Source organism: Lissotriton helveticus, chromosome 11, assembly GCF_964261635.1.
Source record: "Lissotriton helveticus chromosome 11, aLisHel1.1, whole genome shotgun sequence".
NCBI classification, from domain to species: Eukaryota; Metazoa; Chordata; class Amphibia; order Caudata; family Salamandridae; genus Lissotriton; species Lissotriton helveticus.
Window position 1 is genome coordinate 858253005 of NC_136072.1, and position 6706 is coordinate 858259710.

The following is a 6706-nucleotide window of genomic DNA, read 5'->3' on the forward strand; positions in this document are numbered from 1 at the left end:
ATGCACCACTGTTATTTAAATGGTGCCTTTTTAAAACGTAAGTTAGCAAAAATCTCACTTCCAATAAAAAACAAACGGAAATGTATACTCAGCTGAAATGTGTCAATTTATAATTGCATTAAGGGTGCAGTATCTTATCCGGCTAATACAGGTCCCTTTACAACTCCACAGGGACACCTAGTGACAACCTGTGGTACTGCAGCCTTTCCTTGCATAGTGGAATTTTTTATTTATTACTTGTGCTACTGCTGGGATATTTTTTAATAAAAAGAAAAATGAAACATCATTTGCAACGCCAATAGCTCAAAGATTTACTAATGCGAGACCTATTGCATTGAACATGCTCTTTAAAAATGTTTTTATTGATTTTCCTTCAAACAGAGGGAAAGTCAGGGCAGGCACGCCATGATAAACATAGGCATCATATCAGCAGTACTTAATATTCGCAGGACCACTCAGTCAGCTGCACCTTGCTGCAATGGTTCCTGAACACAGTGCAGAATGCTGCCCATTGACTCTAAATTCGGATTAAGCCCGACGCCCTGCTGAAGCACTGCTGCCAAAGACTATGTCCGTGCTGAGAAAACGAAAAGAGAGCAGACATTAGAACAAGTGCCAAGAAACTCCTCTGTCGTCCTCACCCTAGACGAGTCGGGCTGTCCAAGATCACACAGCATGTGCAGAGGAGTCGAGCGGTGATTATGCCTGGCGATCACCTCCCTTCCTGTGTCAATCTGTGCTTGCTTTCTTCACCTTAATGAGGCCCCCAACACACCCTTTTCTCAGCAGCCACTGGCAGCAGCCCTGGTAGCATGTGAGCAGGCCCCTTACCCCCTTATTGACCCCGGTAGCAGCAAGAAGAGTTCCGAGTCTAACTTACGGGTATCCTGTCCTACTGAACGGAGGCCCAAAGCCCGGCTGGCTTCTGCTCGAGCCAAATCTAATCTTGTGTGGTCCGTGTGTTTCCACTCTTTACCAGCGGACACACTTTTTACACGAGTCTGCTGCCCTCAGTCGTATGATCAATCCTCCAGTGCAAGTGAAGCAGCGGAACTACTGCCAGAAGCACTTTTTAATCACCAGATGTTCAAGTTTCGAAATATCCATAATTCCTAACCCCAAACTGGGAGGCAAATTGTGGTTTTCCAGTCCTATTGCCCTTTACTATAAACAACAAGGGGCAGATTTACAATAACTTGCGCATCCCTGCTTATCAGCAGGGATGCACCAGTTATTTTGCGTGACGTTCTAAACCCCTTGGATGTGCCACATTTATAATGCGGTGCACCGTGAAGCAAGTATAGACCGATGCGTGACGTATGTGTCAGCGTATAGGTGATGCAGTGCTGGAGTCGTGTCGCAAGCGCGACGCAACTCCAGCACTACTCAGGGGCGCCCTGGACTTGCTGTGCTGCATCACTCCTTACGCCTGCTACAAGCAGGTGTATGGTTTTGACGCAGCGGGTAAGTAAAAGTGACTCAGTGAATCATCGCTTTTACGGGACTTCCTTGCGACAGAACACGCACCCTGCATACATTATACCTGACGCAGGTATAATCTAGCGGAGGGCTTTACAATGTGACACATCTCACCAGATGTGTCACGTTGTAAATATCTTGCATAGTGGTGCATTGTTTATGCCGCCGCTGCATCACAAAAGTGATGCAACAGCGGCGTAAAAGTGTCTCAAGGGGCTTGTAAATCTGCCCCCAAGACTCTTTCACAGTAGTAGAATAGTGTTTTCTCTCCCCACGGTTTGCATCATTTATAGTGTGTTTAGTGTAATTTACCCACAGATCACTATGATCTAGTGGGTGCTAACAGCGCATAAAAAACAGTTTTTGCCAGGAGGATTTTGATCATCTATGGCTTTGAAATAGTGGAGAATTCATGATCAACTAGTAATCGCAAATCATGTACATTCTGTGCAATACAGGTCCTAGTGTTGTAAATGTATTGAGTTATGTGATTTGTATTGCTTGGTTCCTATCTTAAGGAATTTTATAAACTGTTATTGTTATACATAATAAGAATATTGTCTGCACATTCTATGTTTAAGTGGGACACCTAGTAACAACCTGTGGCCTTTCCTTAAGAACTGATATTTAATATCCACTAGCGAGTAGCATTAGGAAGAAGCGCAAGCATTTCTTTTTTCATTAAGCGGAATTTGGAGAAAAACAATTTTACTGTAAAGACTACAAAAGCATAAAAAATGATCGCAAATGCTGGCGTAGCTAGAGCTTGTGGCGCCCGGGGCTATCCCTCAGATTGCCGCCCCTGGGGAGAGGGGTGAGGGGGGGGGGGGGGTGGAGGGGTGCTGGGGAAAAACGACAGAGACACGTAGTATCGCCGCTAATAGTTACCTCGATCATGCAAGTTACATGCACAATACATGACACGGTCCAAGGCTACACAGTTTAATACACCGGTGACCGGCAGTACAAAGAAGAACACACTGACTGCCACCCTGCAGGATTTCAGGAAGGGCCTAAAAACATGGTTATTCAATTAACGTCCCTCATCAGCAGCACCACCCCCACCCCCCAGTGCCTAGATACCCACACAGGTGATAAGTAGCACTATGCAAATCCTGTTTGTTTGATTGATTGACACCCGATTTCCACACATCGCTTGTGCACTATATTAGTTTTATCTGTAAAACTGGATGTCTTTGCAAGTTAAGTGACCCCTTCAATGGAGATTGTGCTGTCTATAAATGGCAATGCGCGAACACACCATGCTTTAATGATATATGTACAACATTGTGAGTTCAGTGATGAAGCATCGATGGCAGCGACACCACTCTGAAAATTATTCGAGCACCACTGGGTGTTCCCAATCCTTGGTTATTTCTCTTGGTTATTACCTTCTCTGAAAATGCTCTGACGTCATCCTGAACATTTCTTTGTAAATATGTATGATTATTACTTGAAATAATTTCTCAAATTTTTTTTGTAAAAAAAAAAACTGTCGTCTGCGTATAGTATACAATTTAACCCCTTCACTGCGGCCGCATGCTGGTGACGGAACCGCTCCGTCACCAGCGTCGGTTGAGCTATGCTGGTGACGGGGCGGTTCCGTCATGGCCCGCCCTGCTCAATAGAACCCTCAGCGCAGGCGCGGAATTCGCGCCGCGCATGAGCGTTCTATCGAGCGGGGCGGGCCATGACGGAACCGCTCCGTCATCAGCACAGCGCACCCGCAGCTGATGACGGAGCGGTTCCGTCATCAGCATGCAAGGGGTTAAATAAAGAAATAAAAACGTAGAAATGACCAGCATTTGCAGGGTTCTATACTTTATGGAATGTTCCCTGACACCCCACTGTACAACCGGCGACCATGTCTAAGTTTCTGCAATTGTAGGGTAATGCCTGCAATGTTCAGCTCATGGTTTGTGCACGTGGAGGGGCGCAGCTGGCACCGGATGTACAGCTAACAGCAGGCCGGGCATAAAGGAAGGAAGAGTTAGTCACATCTGAACTAGGGAATGGTGGAGTGAAAAAGGTGGGAGTGGCACACTCCGCCCCACCTTCCCGCCAGTCTTCTGCCGCGGTTGGGAAGGCTTTGACTGCTTGATCTGCCATCTGTCCCTCTTCTCTCTCTGCTGTACTCTCACACAGGATGAAGAGCCCACTAGTCTCCCTTATGCTACCGATCCTCGACCTCATCCATCAGTCAGGTTGCTCAGGCCTAGTCCAAAAATACTCCCCCCTCACCACCATAGCTGCCAAGGTTTCAGAATGCTATGTGTGACACTTTCATAATGTCAGTGTGAATTTGAGTGGCATTTCCACAAATATGAGTGACACTTTATAGCAAGCAAATCAAGCAATGAAGACAAGGGAAACATATAAATATTAGACATTACACCCATTTAAGCACAGCTGCTAATGTTTCAAATTGCTTGTGTGTGAAATGTTTATAGATTCAGTGGATTTGTGAGAGATATTCAGTGAATAAATGTATGACACTTAAAGTGACTCTTTCTTGCAACCAAAATTATGCAATGAAGTCCATGGAAACAGACAAAAATCGGAAATCACACTCATTTGTGCAACAAGAAAGTTACACTCTGCAGCAGATGCTTTCAAAGCTATTATTTATTTTTTAAATAATCAACACCCTCCACCCCGACCTCAGCTCCAGGTGCGGCTGAACCACAAGTAAGAAAGGGATCTCTGTCACAAGAGCAGAAACCCACTGAGCTATCCACATACAATACAGTTCTGTAATGGTGGCAGACTTTCTTTACATCAGGCATATTAACCCTTGGCAATATAAGATATAGTGGGCCAACGACGCACAGTTCTACTTTAGCTGCATACTGAACAAACCTCGTAGGCAGGTCAGGGGAACAGTGTGGCACTATGGTCGGTCTCCCCCCCACCCCCGCCCCGCACTGTCCGATGGTCCGGGCAGCGCCCACGGTGCAGGACCCCCTTGTGGCTCTCGTGGCATTGATTGATTGTGGTAGTGGAGCCCTACTGTTGCAGGTAATCAACAAGCACGCTCATACCAGAATGCTTTATTTTTTACCTCTCTGCAGTTGTGATGCACCATGGGAAAGGATTTGGGTCTGGACATTACACTGCTTTTTGCTACAATCCTGAAGGACAATTCTGGGTCGGTTCACTGCAACGATTCTAAACAGGGCAGCGCAGCCAAGCCGCCTGCTGAGGCCGCACCACCACTCTCTACTGCAGCAGCTTGGTCCGGACTGGCCATGGGTCACCAATGTACGTCGGGTGGCGCGCTCCCAAAAAACACTTAAACTATGCCACGGGCAGCAGGGCTGACCCGCCTAGAGATGTGTGTGTCACGGAGTCAGTGTACGCCCTGGCTCTTTCAAACAGTTAAAAAAACATATGATTACATCTGACGGGTAAAAGAAAAGATAACAGGCTGGCTCACCGGAATCTGAACTTTTCAGCAGTACATCGGTGTTCTGCAGACGGCACGCACGCACCATACGTTTGTAGTTGCCTGCAACGGTCTTGCGCATTTCGGCCTGGTGACGTCAGGCGTAGCTGTAGGGAGACCCGGTCGCGACTCGCGTGCGTGCAGCAATTGCAAGCAGCTTGCTTTCACTTCAAATGGGGGCGTTGCGTCGGCCTTTATAATTTATTTGGGGACACTCACTGAGTGTACCCAAATAAATTATAAAGGCCGCCGCACGCGCGCCGCCCCCGAAACAGTGCCGCCCCCCCCTAGCTAAACTCGTTCCTAAAAACACTTGGTAGTGGAATTTAAATATTACTTCAAGAAATGGTGCAGTACCACAGGTATCCCTAGTAACAGCCTGTGTTACTGCATCTTTTTCTTAAGACCTGATATTTAAATCCCATTACCTAGTGGCATTAGAAAGAAGCGCAATCGTATCTTCCTTCATTAGGTGGATTTGTTTTTATAATTCTAAAGGTTACAAAAGCCAAAATGCAGGCAAATGCTTGTGAGAGAGCACAAGTCTGAAAAATGTATAAGTGCACCATATTTACAAGCACGTAGTTAGTTTATACATGCACTGCACACGAGTGTTTTATATTTAGAAGTGGAATACACAGAGTGGTTTATATTCAGTAGTGAAATGCATAGAATGTTTAAGTAGAGTAACAATAATCATAACTGTGTGAGATTAATGTAGAAATGTTGGAATGAAAACGAAAACCTCATGTTCTCATGTTAAAGGAATCATGTTAGAGTTGAATAGAACTCTAAAAATCCAGTATATTGTGTAGGCCTTAGGGCAATTCACAGCAAATCTAAATGTGCTGCTAAAATAATGTGAGATGGGGTTAACCTGGTTCTTCCACAAATGTATTATCAAATTAAGTTTGAAATATATGTTTTATAGATGTGTTGTTTTAGAAACGTATGCTAGTTAAGAATGTTGTTTAAATCAAGTTAATGTTTTAGAGTGCAGGGACTCGCTTCATGTAAATCAAGGAGGCCTGTGCTGATAATGTCATCTCCTTTGATGTGCCATGTGCTCGTTAGAGGAGAAGTCGAGAGGTGTCCAGTTCAGAGCTTCGAGCGTGCTTTACGACCTATAGATATGGTGGAGTCTGGAATTTGAGGCCCACTGCAGGACGGACTGTGTGCAGGTGCGAGGGTCTTAATCAGCTAGAATGAAAGGGGCTTTGTTCAGTGGCGCTTGGCGCAGGCCTGTAGGAGTTTCCAGGAATTTCAGGGGGTATCAGCGCACTGGAGAAGAAGCCTGGGAACCAAGGTCAACTATAACGAGGGTCTTGAAGAGTACCATCATGGAGTTTACCGCGCAAAGATGTACCACGTGAGGGGCGTCCCAAGGGGCGTTTCTATTGGAAATGTGATTTGGTATTAGGGAAAGCGACCCGGGAGGAGAGCAGAGCAGATGATTTTGGGAGCCTAAGGAAGCGGATGGGTAGGCAGATAGGCTGATCAGGAGAGACCCATTATCAGAGAAGAGACAAAGAGAAGTGCGTGATCTTCTTAGGAAGTCACCACGGCTGACACCTAGAGGGGTAAAAGATCTTGTTAAGTAGGGATGTCACTTAGTATAGTGTAGGGACAGACTAACCTTAATTTTCTTTTCTGTAATGACTTTGAGGTTGTAACTTGTATCCATTTTGGCAACGCTTATGTTATTTGAAGTTGTACTCATTATTCTGTTTTTCAGACTCAGACTATTCAAAAAGTTCATGTTCATAGTGATACCAATTTATC